General features: G+C 41.4%; 1 protein-coding gene and 1 long non-coding RNA gene across 9 annotated transcripts in view; one reads left to right on the top strand and one right to left on the bottom strand.

Annotated features, from left to right (window-relative positions):
- Positions 1–15,428, bottom strand: part of LOC100650490 (zinc finger homeobox protein 3) — a 403,793-nt gene that overhangs the window by 12,632 nt on the left and 375,733 nt on the right. The window lies entirely within an intron of this gene.
- LOC125386003 overlaps positions 1–15,428 on the top strand; it is a 102,341-nt gene that overhangs the window by 1,382 nt on the left and 85,531 nt on the right. The window contains exon 1 of one of the 2 annotated variants that reach the window (XR_007225805.1): positions 5,710–6,119. The exons of the other annotated variant lie outside the window; for it this stretch is intronic. This is a non-coding gene — a long non-coding RNA (uncharacterized LOC125386003). Of the gene's footprint in view, positions 1–5,709; positions 6,120–15,428 lie in introns of those variants that run through there. 2 annotated transcript variants of the gene reach the window in all.

Below are 15,428 nucleotides of genomic sequence, written 5' to 3'. Positions count from 1 at the left end.
TTCTCGTTATTCTAATGAGTATTTTAATGACTGGAAGAGGAGGAATTCTCAATAGAGGAGATTAATTTTTTCGCACCAAGATATTTCCATTTGTAAATGTGACTAGTCTCAAAGGGAATGGAACTTAATTTAAATTCGTTCATTAAAACTATGCTAATTCGTCGTTTATCCTTTTACGGTTTATTTAATTTATATGTATGGAAAATACCATCTGGTATATTTGATCTTCCCACGGGAGATATCTCTTTTACCTTTTTATATAGGTAATATCATGTTGTAATATAGAGCGTTAATAATTTTTCATGCCAAGGAAATAAGATACGAGACGTTGGTGTAACGCATTCATACGAATTTTGTAATATTTTTCTCGTGATACCAGCTTGCCCTGAATCTATTTTTACTTCGCATCGAATGTATTAATGATAATGAAGGAAAAAGAAGGGACACTGGTTATACGAATTTATATATAGTTACCAGGGAGACGAGCAATTTTGTATCTATTTACACTAATTGCTCGAGCATTTCTTGAAAAGAAAATTACGGCCTAACAGTCTGTCTTCCAATTACGACAGCGAATGAGGTAATTGCTGCTGCGGAACGTAGCAGCCTCGATATGCTTTCTTTCAATATTAACTCTCGATATGAGTTTACTTTTTTCCCTTCGCTTCCATTCGTGACATGTTCGTTTCGATAGCTACCAAGCGTTTGTGGATAATTGACGCAAAGAATTACTGTCAGGCTAGAAGTCTTCGACACTATAGAACCTCCAGCAAAACGAAAACACAAGCTCCTTCGTTGTCGTCGTTCGTGTATTTCTACCTTAATTAATTTCTTCCACGATGCAATTCCCTTTCTTATGCTCGTCTATCTAAATCTTCTTTGGCAATTATCTTTGCGTTTCATTTTAAAGTTGAGATTCGATCGACCAACGTTTTTCGTATATTAAAGAACAACTTAATTTCTGTCTCCGTTAACCGAGAGACGATATTACCAGTTCCCTTAAATACCGCGTTGATCTACTTTCCTCGCGACTCTCTATCGAAGCTCAATTACCAAAATTTTCTACAGGAACCATACGATTTATCCAACGATAAATCGTAATTGATAATTTCAATTTCCACCATTCCCGCGTTTCTTTAGCCTCGCTTTTTTTACCCACCTTTTACAATCGATATCACAAACCTACAACAAACTACAAATCTCTTCTCCCAGTCGTCCAGCAAATCGAGCTTCGTCTCGTTCGCAAAATTTCGTTTCGAATACATCGAATACCAATATCGTAATTAACAAATTTAGCGTTGGACGTGCTGTCGAACGAAGAATTCGTTGGACGATTAGGATCGCCCAAAAGATCAGCATGCCTATCGTATCTCCATAGCCGAAGATTGACTCGACAATATCAGCGCACCGAACCAATACCATTTATACAATTGGTCGAAAGGAAGGTTCTCGTGTAAGGGCATTAATCTCGCGGCGATCCTGGGCGCAGTCGATCACCCGACCGATCCGACCATCTTTCAGCGCTCGGGAAGTCAATGCCACGGTTGGGGATCGATGCATTCGCGCGTTCATAAGCTTGCTACGCGAAGTATGCAACAACGGTGCATTCCACGTACGTCTACCAGCGTGTTCTCGCGCGGTGTGACCGTACACACCGACATAGGAAAACACGTTGTGAACGTGGGCGTGCATTCCTTCCCTCGCATTATCTCCTCTTCGCCTCTCTTTATAACCTTCCTCGCTATCTCTCTCTTTCTCTTTCTCGGCCGATTCCCATTCGTGGTGTCTCCGTCCCTTTTTAATTCACCGTCCGACCGAAACAGAGAGGGACCTTTTCTTCCTCTTTTTATTCCACATCGAGGCCCGTTATCGTGGATACCACGGTTCAGAACGGCTGTTTCACACCTCCGCTCGCGCGAGAATTAGGAAATAAATTAGCGGCCGGGCTAATTTCGTTATCTCGGCCGACGCGAGACCCTCCCGCTTGAGACGTCAAGGGACCGATGTCCCGAGCCTTCGAACCGCTGCTCGGACATGGGTGAAACCGTGTCCCGAACACCAGGATCAATGGCTCTTTCCATGATGTTGTCCGTCCCGTTTCTTCCAAAGAGTATATCTTTGCCGGATCGGCGAACGGGTCTTCGTTAGAAGACGCTTCGGTTCCGATTGAGATGGTGCCCGATGGGACCACGGTGTTTTATATAGAAAAAGTTGTCGCACCTCGTACCCACCATGCAATCTGTGTGCTTTCGTTCTGGAATCCGAAGGCTGTGGCTCTTTACGAAGTTGTTCGCAGGGAAGACGCGGTTCAGCGTATGGATGCAAGAGCAAATTGTATTTTGCTCCGTGGAAGTGTTTCTTGCTTGATTTTTTGTCGATCGTTGGTATCGGAGATCGTCGATCGAACGTATTGTTGTAGAATTGTAAAATATTATTGCGCGATAGATTTGTGGTAACACGCGATGTTCGTATTACTAAATACGTTACGAAATTTTAATATAATAATTAGTTTACGATATCAAACTGATCGATAGAATATCGGTTTATCCATGTACGAGTTTTTGTATTCGAATTTTACTCTCGTTCGAACAAACGGAATGACCTTTCGCGTTACAAGAGAGACTTTGAATCAAAATATATATACAGGGCGAGTGATTATAAAATTTGTTGTTCGCAGTTGTACACCGCAGCTTTTCAGGCCAAATTTATCGAAATGGTTGTCCAACGATTAATGCATATATTTCTCCAACTTGGTTCAACATTCGAATAATTCGCCCAAGCCCTATAAAGTTCCCGCTATTTGCAATTCCACTTCAACTTTGTGCTCGTAAAAGATAAAACACTGTAAGCTCGTATTCGAAACTTCCATTTATTATTCTACCATATCAACGACCGATAAGGTCTCGTTAAATGCAATTAAATGCAATCTGCGAAACGTGTATCGCGATATCCCAGGAATCCAATAAAATTTACAACAGCCCGTCTAATTATACGCGTTAACAGAGTTTTACGAAAAGTCGAATAATTAAATGACCAAAAGCAGCTCCCATCCAGCTACACGTGCAAGTGTACGAGGTTGGTTGTGTACGAAATAAACGGCGGAATAGTTATTTATAACGGTGAATGGGCGACATTCATATTCGAGGGACCAAATTTGGGTTGGACCATCGGAGAGTCACCTGCCCACCCATTTGACGTTCGATACAGGCCAGGAGGTTTCGTTGTAGGGGCATTCTGCGCCTCCCTTTGGAAATGTTGGATGTCGAGGATCACGAGGAAGTCGTAATTTCTACGGGAACGAGGCAGCCGAGTGAATTGACGACGGCTTATCTCCCTGCACGGTCACAAAATCGTTTCGTACGCGTATCGGACAAGATAACGGCGGTGGCGTATCGATAAATTCTGCTAATTAATTATTGACGTGTCTCGGAGCTATTTTTGCGTTCGCCGCGCGCACGTGAACCTACGGGACCAGATCCTTTTCGATTCTCTGCTTTTATCCTTCGTTCGTCGTCTCCCTTCCTTGCGAACGTCCTTCGATCGTTTTCGTCGCTCCATGGTGGCCCAACGAAATTATTTGTACCATCGTATTAATCGTGAAATCGATTCTTTATTTTTTCTCTCTTCCTTCGTTCATTTCGAGGTGGCCGTTTTCGTAACGAGATCGATAAATATCGCTCGATAACCGGCCGATTCGAATTTCCTTTCATTTCTATCGTCTCTTTGTGGTGGATCGTACGGTTGCCTTGTGTCTGCTATATTTCGTTACTTCCTTTTGTTCGTGAGATATTTTCAGTTGTTTAGTTTTTTATGAAATTAAAGTAGGTATATATATATAGCGTTATTTGTGGGTTTTCCGACTCTAAACAAATACTGCGTATGAAAAGAGAAAGTTGAAGAAGCGTGATCTTTCTCAAACTTTGGTAACGATCGTTGTTTGTAAGCGAGAACATATAACGTAAGATGCAATTTCGTAGAAACTTCACGTCGAAGCGATGCTTCGCGTAAAACGAGGCAAAAAGGTAGCTCAAAGATTTGAAAGTAATACAACGCGTTCGAAAAATATACGATTACGAACACACATAACGTATTTAATTTGTTTTATACAAGAAATGATGATTTTTCGAAAATGTCGGGGGGAAGAAAATCGAATCTCGGACTTAACACGCGTATCGAGGAAACGTCGCGAACCATCTTATTGGGCAGGTGTCTTTTTTCGACACCTGTGTATGAACGTCAAACTCGGTGGAAAAGGTGAGATCAAGCAAACGCTCTTTACGAGCAGCGAAAGAAACTCAAGCGTCCATTTGTTAAATGTTTTACGTGACACGATATTAATTCTTCGTATCGATGACTCGACGCTTTATCGCTGAATTATGGCTCGTTGAATAGGACCGTTATAAAAAACTGCCGGCAAAGGTACACGCTTATTCGTCGTGAAACTTGAAGATATCAACGCCAACCACCTGTACACTTGTGTCACTCGTTATCCATCTTTTCGGTTAACTGCTGATCGATATCTGCTGAATTCTTTGGTGACCGGGTGATTTACAGATCGGGTCGCGATGACGATGGCAATGATCCAAACACACGGACGAAACGAATTACGTTTCGATATAATCGTATGTTCTCAATGGCTTGTATTACTTTACAAATATCTGACTCGTATTTAGTAACAGTCCGCGTAAGAATTAAAGAGCACAGAGGGAAACATCGTGTCTTTTATTGGGAGGCAACTTTTGAATTACTCGAGATACGTTTGCGATCAATCCCGTCTAAACAAAACTGTCTTTCTGTTAGATCGTCGAATTAAACACGCAGTCCCTCCACCTTGAATAATTCAAAAATACAGTAGCATCCATTAGATGCGTGATATTTTCAAAACTTTATAAATTCATCGGCTACTTTCAAAAGCGTCGTAGTAATTTTAAATCTAGAAGCTTGTTCTTTCTACCACTCTTACGTCATGTTAAAGTCCTCCCTTTTACCTAACAATTACCACAGAAAGATACGAAACGAAAACAACAAAGCACGATTTATCACGTTGTTCCGGTGCACGATCTTCGTTGCAAAACGTCAGCGAGACGCACTAAAGGACTCGCCAAGGTCTTGCTAAAAGGCCAAAAGACAGCCTACGATTTCGCTTCACGCTATCCATCGCTTAGGTTTCTCGAAGTTCTGGACGCGCGAGGATCGTGAGCGCGATCCACCGAAAGCCGGTGGCCGCTAGTATGTATTGAGTCTGCAAAACGGGAGGACGCGGCAGAAGCCAGGAGGTGGAGTTCCCTGTCAGGTACCTGATTCCCCGTGCTGTGACGAAGAGGCAGAGGAGAGGTCTTCGACCGGTAGCCTAAGTCGAGAAGCAGTCCCTAAAGAGGCACCAGGGTCATTAGCGAACGGAACATTTATCCTTGTCCCTCGTTTCTTCTCTTTCTCTTCTCTCCTGGTCGGTTGTTCGCACTTGATTCGCCGTCGGTATCAACGGGTGCCAGGCAGGAAGACCCGTATTATCGAGTCAATTGTCTCTCTCACCCTCCTCCCCCGGCCAGTTCAGCTGACTATAAAATCATTATCACCCGTCCACCACCACCGAGGCATCGTCACCAACCACCAACCTTTTTCTCCCCACCCACCCCCCCGTTTGCTGCCTTCCCCTCGCCGCTCCTCCGGCCACTTCTCGTTCGACGTTGAACGCTCGATTATCCCATTAATACCGACGAGTCCGTGCATCCATCCGTCCCGTCGGATCTTTAATTATTTAAATGCAGAGCAACGCTGCGGATCCGACGTGAAGGGTACACGCGGACCCGCCAAAGTCAGGGGCGGACCACGGCTCCAGCCTTCGACTCGTTAAAGTTTATGCCCACCTTGCGTCGCCTTTACAATTTCGTCTTTGCAGTTTTCTTTGTTAGGAGATTGGCAGGTTGGTATTGTACGAGTGGATGGACATGTTTGGACGTTGTTGGGATTGTGAAGCGGTGTTTCATAGTTTTAAACGGACTACGGATTTAGCTGGTATATCGTAGCGTTATGAGGATCGACGACGTGAAACGGTAAGCGACGTAGACAGTGACGGAGGTGGAGATTCGCAACAGCCAGAGCAAATGTATATCTTTTAGGTAAGCTTTTCTTAGTTTATTCTTGACGTTGGTTTATTCCTCGGAGGCTATGGAGATTCAAGTTTGCCATAATCATTTTTTTCGTCTCTTCGTCTGAGAGAAAGTTTCTTGAAAAAATTCCGTAATATCCCTTAAATTCTCTTTTACGGTAGACACTTTCTTCGGGTTACTTTAAGATCGTAATTGTAACAAATGACCGATTAGTAATTTCTCATAGAAATTTTATAAACTCCTAATGGTCATTTTCTTGCTTCCTTCCTCCTGCATTTATCACGCGTTTCTTCGTACATCTCCATTTTGCTTTCTTTGGCTCGAGTCGCGCATCTTGGTCGTTCTCGTGGAAAGCGAAGAGTAGAATGCAAAGTAAGTTCGTTAAACGATCCGGCCCTGTTAGTGAGATTGGTCCCGTTGGGAATGGCGGTTGTGACGTGGTCGTAAATGGGTTTAGATCAACAATGTATCCGGTAACAATCCAATATTTGTCTCAACGAGTAGGTACGCGCATATAGGCCAGCCTGACCCTGACACGATGGCAAGCAATACCCCTTCGAAGATTTGCCTTAATGATTCTTAACTGGTCGACACGCGAATCACAGGGTTCTCACAGCACCCCAGCTCAAGAAACAGCGACGTTCGAGATTGAAACCTCTTGATCAACTCGTACGTAAACTCTCTTTCACAGATTAATTCTGAAAAGCTTGACTTTTGATCCGTTAACCGGCTCGTTTCTTAAACGCAAACGTTTCGTGCGCTTAAAAATCGATATATCGTAATACGACAAGTCAAAAGACCTATTAATTCGCGTATTCTGGAAAACGTGCGAATAAAAGATCTATCGAGAGCGACGTATCCACCTAACTTATTTCAACGAATCGTTGAATTAACGTAATATCGGAAAATCATGGGACATCGTAACGATGTAATGTCAAGAAAATATTTTAAATACATATAGAAAATTTCGAATAAATTACGATGTTATTAAATATTGGCCGATCGAACGACGGATTAACTTCTTCTCCTTAGTCAACTTAGATTAATCGCGAAAAGTAATCGAGAACATTGTATCGTGTCGTTTCGTAATATTCAACGTAGGTATAAGGGCAGATTTATTTGTGAGCGTAGCAGGTAACGAAATAAACGGGATTAACTAATACACGGTACGACGATCATGACGCGCGTTGCCATAACCATAACGGGTATAGACCGCAGCCGATTGCAGGTATCATTAAGCGACGACTTAATGAGCGAGGCGTGCCGGACGTGGGAAGTCGCCTATCGTACTGTAATTATCGTGCTGTAATAGCGATCGAAAATAGGAGTGGACTCCCTCACGTGATCACGATGATGGTCATGCTTCGCCACTTTGCGGCGACCGGGATTGTTTTGTGCAATTGTGTCGATTGTTCGTGCCGATTGTAACGTGGGAATACAGAGAGGAATTTTCCTGCTCTTTATAATTTTGTCCACCGAACTATTCGATATTTTAAACCAAACAACGACCGACCTTCGATACTCCTCAATTTCGGACATATGTATACAAAATTGTTTCGATCGTCATTCGTATATTATGTTAAATATAAGAACGCAGTAATTTTCATCGTAACAGCCACACGAGTGGTAATATAAAGAAGTGATTGTCTGATGAGACAATAGAAATGATTTAACCTTATGATTTAACCAAACTGTATTCGTATGCTTCCACGTGCACGTTCACCCCGAAGGTTTCCATTTTAATTCACTCGCCGTTCACATTTTACATTCATCGCGTCTATCCTCTTTCGTTATAAGGATCGATATATCACAACATAGTAACGCAAGAAATACAAGAAAATTGAGAGTCGAAGAATAATCATTCTTCTTCTACGAACTGAAACTATCGAAAAATAAGCGAAGAAATTAATTAGATGCGGTGCAAGGATTAAATCTATGTATATAAACTCCAGCCTATTCTCTTTTATCTGCTAAGACGCTATTATCCGAATTTCTTTGAATAAATCCCCAATAATATTGCCAAAGACAGAGTGATCGTAATTTCGATGATAAACGTCACGAGACTATATTAAAAAAAAAAAAAAGGAAGAAATGTCAGAGCGATTAAAAGGAAACACGATAAGGGGACAAGCTTCGACATCCAGCTTACCATTCCATTTTGTTGTTTCTTTGGGAAGAGACGCCACGTCGGCGGATTAGGTCTCGTTAGGATATCGCGGAGTCGTTAAAAATAATTGTCAGCCGGATAATTAAGGGGTGGAAGGTAGAGCCCGTTCGTGAAGGGAAAGAAGAAATCATTTCCATCGTCTGTTTCTTAGACGTAACCCTCTGCAACCTCTTATATTTGTCTTCCTCGTTTCCTTTTCCCTTCTGTTCTTTTTTTCCCATTCTTATTCCCGACGTACGTAACGTCGTCTCCTCGTCAATCTGCTTACGTTCCTCCTCGAAACAGCTCTTTATCCGCGGCTCGTATTTTGTTAGCACATCGTTAGGAAGCCCAGAAGAGGGTGCGCGATTCCTAACCATCGGAGGGTGGAACGTGGATCCTCGACTGACGGCAATGCGCGGCTTGTTACGCAGATCAGACACGCTCGGAATCCAACTTTCCTCCCTTTTTCCCAACCCCTTTTCGGTTTGCTACAAGTCTCCGCTTATTTATATTCCTCGTTGAACAGTCTACGCTCGAACAGTCTCTGGACATCGAATTACATCCACCTACAGGAATTTCACGTTTTTAAGTATCATATGGATTCGTTCGCGTCAGCCGAGATTGGACGTCTTAAAATTCAATTTAGAACTTTGTACAGAATAATTTTAAACTTCTCGTATATCACGAGACAACATCGGTCTTCGATATAATAACGAAACAACCAGAGCCTGGTAGGAAAAAATGTTTTCTGTTATAACCATAAATCTACAATAATCGTATCGTAAGCGTAAACCTAAATATCTATAAATCTATAGTAAGGTTATTTGAGTTAATTAGAGATGGTTGTTATACGTATAAGAATTAATAAATTAAACAAAACAATTCGCAGAGGTAGAACAACATATACACGCTGTTAAACTACGATCATTGTGTACGAGACGAATGTTAACATTAGTTAAGGTTACGTGTATCCTCGTATAGAAGACTATGGTGATCGAGTCATTAATGTACGTGATAGATCTCGCTATTCGTCGCGCCATAATATTGTAAACGAGGTGAACAGTCCGATTTCGAACGTAGATCGTTTACAAGTTGTTCGCAATCAAATTTGGAGAATTACACGGTGAATTCATTAGCCCGACACAAATCAGCCTATCTTATCTTATTGAAAGTTTCGAGTAGCGATATTTCTTTGGACTGTAAACCTTACAAGAGCGTCCACGTAACGAACTAATGCGAACGTGGTCGAACGACCTTCGTACGCTGCTTCCTTTACTTCTTACTTGTTTAATCGTTTTATAATGAAATTAGTGGACCAGACGAGAAATTACAGGGGTGATTTATGTAAAGGGATTTCGTAGTTAATTGAATAGAGCTGTCTGGGCTCGTTTCTTGCGAATTCGCTCGATTCTTGGGTATCTTCATGCGAATTGATTTACTTGGTTTTATCGATTTTGCCGGCAAAGCGTTTATTCATCGACATTTTGTTTATCCCAGTGTGTAGGCTTTGTCGAGAGTGTGATTCCGCGGTATTTTTATTTGGCGAATGCGTAAAAGGAAAGACGTTAGAAAATTTCTTTCAGAGAGTTCAATGATTTTTTTGCTTTCGAGTTTCGTGTTTTCATAGCGACACTTATTTTTTGAAAGCCTATTTATATTCGTACGCGCATTTTTAAGGATGCGATTCTATGCTTTTATTTTTGGAACGAACGCTCGAGAGAAAGGAACCTGCGAGACAGAATATCGAATGATTTTCGTGTGTGTTACAGAAATTGAATACGTCGATTCGTAAGAGGTCGAAAGATTTCCTATGATTTGCTGTTTTAATTTTGTGTTTCAAGAGTTTGTAATATTTAAGAGTTCATGCGTGCCGCTATAAAACAATAAGAAAAATAAAGCCGAATTAGAGAAAGTTGTTGGAAACTCTTATTTCACGTTCATTCCACTTTCTGCCGATCTCGTATTAATTTAGTATCTGATTCTCGTATAATTCATCTGATAAATTCGAGTACCTGTGTCTCAACATGCAATCGTTAACTGTCTCGCGTATGCGCCAATTAATGATCGTAAACAATTTTAATTAAACTTTCGTGAGATGTAATGCGCTTACTGGCTATCATTTTTTACAATTTTTATATATAGGTTTTATCGATAAAGAAAAAGAGAGAGTACAAATTACGTTCCATCGTCCGTGGATAATTACCGGACTTAAAAGTTCAGAATATTTCATAACTCACGGGTAATACGTGTATTACAACCGTGTAGCAAAATTCTTTCGGACGTTTCCCCTAAATTCAGAATGTAGAGTAATTTTACAGTTATTGCGGGGAGACAAGTACGATGATTAAATCGTTGTGATTACTATAATCGTAACTTAAAATACATAATTGTGATCGTAGAGCGGATTTGCATGAATACGAGCGAGTTGACATGAGAATTGATCAAAGTACGAGCAGTTCGTCCTAATTTAATTTAGCTCTGCAGCCAAACGATTGATGACGTAAGTTAAAATTTTGTCCAGCATATACGTACGTAGTTCGACTTAAAACATGTCGATGATCTTGAAGAACGAGAAAAAATTATTTCGAAACAAAAGGAAAGAATAGTAAATCGTTACAACGTTCTCCTTATCAAACCAACTAATTCTATTCTTGCGTAATCTTCCTTTTTTTTTTATCAAAATAACAAAGATATTAACGAATGCGATACAAAGAAAATATTACTAAATACAAAATAAAAAATACTGAAGCAAATGTATAGATATTCAGGTGTAATGTCGAAGGAATTGGATAATTTCAAATTAGAAAATATATTTTTATCTAGAAATCGAAAGGAGCAGAAAATGCACAGGGTGGTCCTCAGCGATGGAAACGCCAAGTTCTCGAGGGATGCGAGTGTCGGGGTTTGCGTCGTAAATATTAATGCGACCGCGCCGGGGTAAAGAAAAATATTTGAATAATAATTACCGAGGCACCCTCGTCCCTTGTTATACCGGGTATAATAAAAAGCTTCGAAGGAAGAAAGCGTGCGCGAAGACGGGGCCGCGACGAGAATTTCCTAATTAGGAGGATTCGACTCTGGCTCCCGCAAACAATGGTCCAGCAAACGCCCAGAGAAACACTCGAAGCAGAGATTTTAATATCGAAATCTCCGTTTACTTATCACCCCCTTGTTATCCTTGCGAAAGGAAAACGAAGCGTATTTCTTCAAAAGAGAAAGAAGGACAAGCTAAACAGGAAACGGGAACTTCTTCCGAGCTGAAGAAGCTGAAGAATTCCGAGCCGAACTTTCTTCGGTTTTGTAATTTACGGTTCGAACGAAGGGATAAGGAAACAATCCCCAATTAACGATTATCCCCAGGTATCCCCTCTTTGCGTTGGCCGGTTTATCATCCACGAGATCGACGAGATGCGTTTTAATTTATGCGCCAATAAGGAAGTCCTTGGTGAAACTTGTTGAGCTGGTAATCGATACCGCGAGCTTTAATTAGCAGGCTGAGAATCATCGTGTTGTAGTCAAGCGAAGACTTTCAGAATCTGTATTCAACCACGTATTCTTAGAGTTCTTACAACTTGTCACGTATTTTTACAGCCCTTACAAATATCGTCCTTTCAGCGTATCACGATCGATTCAGTTGCAACTTTGCTCTACGACACGGTACGTTTCCATGCTTCGAACGAATGTCGGATTATTCGAAGAGTTTTTTAGTGCTTTTATCACGGTGCAATTACATCCATCGCAACCGAGTTCCAGTTAATGGCCGATCGAACGAACTTCCGCCGCTTGATTTCATTCGCGCGAACGCGAGATAAAATCCAGCGAGGAAAATTCGCGAGCTTCTGTTATATGAACAACAATTATACGAACTGTTTGCCACTCGACGAGTTCGGATAAATGGAGTAGCAGCGCGATAAAGACACTATGAAATAACTCTGTGAAATAACGGAACGGTCTTTCGAGACTCGCTGGACTGCTGTCTCGAACGCGATTAGCGATGCCGATACATAGAAATTAAGAAATAAAGTGGCAGTTACAGGGTGTAATAAAAGTGCTTCGAGGCGTTAATTGGATGAACGACGGTACTTATCACGGGAAACGCGAGATTCGTTCGGTGCATACCAGGGTCTTCTTCTTTCGAGTTCGCGCCAAGAGATTCCGTTGTAGCCGTGTATTAACCAGTCTGCCGATTGGTCGATCCTCGCGACGCGACACCGACACGTGATTAGAGTAATTAAGTAGGGGTTCCGCGTGGAAGTAGGGCGTTAGCGTTTCCCAGAGGGGATTAAGAAACCCTATCGAGATGGCGACCGGTACCCGTATAATTTAAATTCGCATTTATGTGCCCACGCTGTCTACCATCTACGCTCCGAACGAGAGTTCTTCAACCAACTCTTACGTATTTCAATTTTGCTTCTAGCGTGAATTGTATTTAACCGATTGTTTTGTCTTTGATCGTATTTCATTTCCTGCTCTTGTGCGATGGGCACAATTGGAATCATTTTTTACAGCTCGTTAACGAATAGTTTACTATTTAAGAAATTCAAAGTTCCTTTTAGACTTTGAGTACGCGTATATGAGGCCTGTGGGAGTTTCTGTAAAAATTTTTTACTCTGTTCTGTGGTTACATGCAAGTAACACAGAGGCGTAGAGCGAACGAAGAACGAAGCGAAAATTTCATCAAAAGGTTGTGACAAGCGATAGATTTAAGTAAACAGCGTGAAATAATCGTAAAGTCGATCGCTGTTAGATCTGTAAATTGATTCGGTGCCTTAAGAACTGTCTGGGCGAGTTTCTAATAATATTTTAATCAGTAACTTAATATACGTAGTTGGATACGTAGCTAGATAATTATCAGAAAATATTATCAGCTGGAAAAGAAGATCGGAAAATAGAAACGCAGGTAGGCCATTGATGCTAATTTCTCGAGTTTAACACAATCTGGGACGAAGCTTGCCGGGCAGGGGGTAAGAAACTGGGACGTCAGATTTGTCTGGTAAGATTAAGAAGCCCTATCGTGATCAAGACACGAGCGTGTAACTATTAGATACTGCGATGCCGTAATGAGAAATGAAGATTTCCACGGGGAATCATGACGCGTGAATCGTCGATTCTCGCGATACCGTGACTCGATCGCCGTTCCATTGCAAATCGTAAAAAGAGAAACTTTACACGGATAAGCGTATCGATAACGAAGTAAAACGAAGGAGAAAACGCTGAGAAATGGCGAAAGTACGGAATATGCAAAGGTTGGTCGGTAAGTTCAAAGGGGCTACTCGGAATAAATCAAGCGGATGGGCCCGCGGTACGTGGTTTTCTTCTTTCCTGCTGCTTCTCTGACAGTCATTAGGATAATCAACGAATTAGCGTTTCCGCGCTAAGGACTGGATAAGGTATAAGGGAGTTAGGAGGACAAAGTGCGTCTCGACACGCGATCCTCCGAAATTGTACTGGATGCACGCTCCGAGATTCGTCTTTTCGTCGATACCACAGCTGTGTGCTTCGACCGTCCTTTCAGTCTTCTTTTTCTTCTTTCTATGAATTCTCTTTCGAATGGAAAGTTTGAGAAATTGTTCGAAGTTTTTCAAATGCAAATCTTACAGGACTGAACGTATTCATAGTGGTGGGTACACGTATGTTTGCCATTCTGGGATATTTTAATGGTTTGGATAATGTACGAAGTGGTTTCTAAGGTGGATTTATCGTTGGTTAATTTTCCAGACTAACGGAACGATTGAATTCTAGTTAACTCTTACGAAGGTATACGAATGTATTTTCTCTCGAAATACGTCAACCCGATACAATTAGAGGATTGCAATTACGAACACGACGTTATCGTATCGACCGATCAAATAAAACCTGAAAACTTCTATAATCTGATACATTGATCGTAAGAACAGTTTAAGTCAATCGATTAAAAATATTGTACAAGTAACAGGTACGAGAGCCAAAATAAAAGTCACGCGGAAAATGATTTTCTAATTGTTCCAAGCAGTGTATTTAAATTTATTATTGATCCAGGAGAAGAAATAAGTATAAGAAATAAGATGGAAAGATTAAACTATCGCGCGGTATGTACGAACGACAAAAGACATTATCTCGATGGTGGCAGAAGTGACGAACAGTTTCCGGTCGGGGTTAAGGAGCATTTAATTAGTAGCACTTAACATAGTCGTCTATAGTCCTGGTCAATTTCACACGCGAGCGTACCCCTTATGGACACGAGACGAACGATCCCGTCTTGGGGCGTGAAAAACACGATGAGATAGTTCAGCTCTCTGACCACGTGGGTTGGTTTATCTTCGAGGAAAATCTTAGGACACAGCTCGAGCAAATTCCTGCTTTCTCGAGGGTTCCATCGCGAGGGTAAAAAAACTCGTCTTCGCGTGCACGTAAGGTTCTGCGCCATTAACTTTAATGCCTCATCCTTTCCGCGGTATTAAAATGTTTACACAACACACCGTAAAATACTCTGATTTCCTTTTCCTGTAATTTCAAATTTCACCGTGTTACCGTACCGTAAATTTAGCTTCGTTGGGAACAAAGATAATATTATAAGATTCCTCTTGGATTAGTATATACGGTAGAATTCTATTTACGTCGAAGATCGAAGATTTTTATTTATGTCGATGATGAAGTTGACCGATAAATTTTTGATTAAACAGCATCCGTTACGATCACCATACGCGTTTCTCAGTTAACTGATAATCAAACTAACTAATGATCAACGTTACTTGTCACGGCATCGATACGATCAAAACTGAAACTTCTCTTGCTGCGATTGACTCTGCATAAATAAATAGATCAAAGAAGAAACGAACCATACGCGTCATAAATAAAAAGATATTAAAATTCTTCCCATCTCTCATTTGCTCCCACACCAGAAAGAAAAGAAAAAGCGAGAGCAAATAAATTACAATTAAAACACCTCGTTATCACCCCATTTCTCATCCACCCGATTCGTAACAGAACGTCTTCTATCGCGGTCCCATCAACCCGCCTCTTTAAGGGATCCTCCGCTTTAAGCCTTTAAGCACCTGACCATAAAGTCACTGGTAATTGTCTCGGTGAATCTGAGCGACTCACCCTCGCCGACAGGCATGCAAATAACTCGGGGTTAGTTAGCTAATGGGGTTGCCGGTGGCTCGATGCCCGTTCACAGAGTTCATTCA

The sequence above is a fragment of the Bombus terrestris genome, chromosome 11 (genome assembly GCF_910591885.1).
Source record: "Bombus terrestris chromosome 11, iyBomTerr1.2, whole genome shotgun sequence".
NCBI lineage: Eukaryota > Metazoa > Arthropoda > Insecta > Hymenoptera > Apidae > Bombus > Bombus terrestris.
The sequence above is the reverse complement of the archived record's forward strand: the minus strand, read 5'-3'. Positions and strand labels throughout refer to the sequence as shown.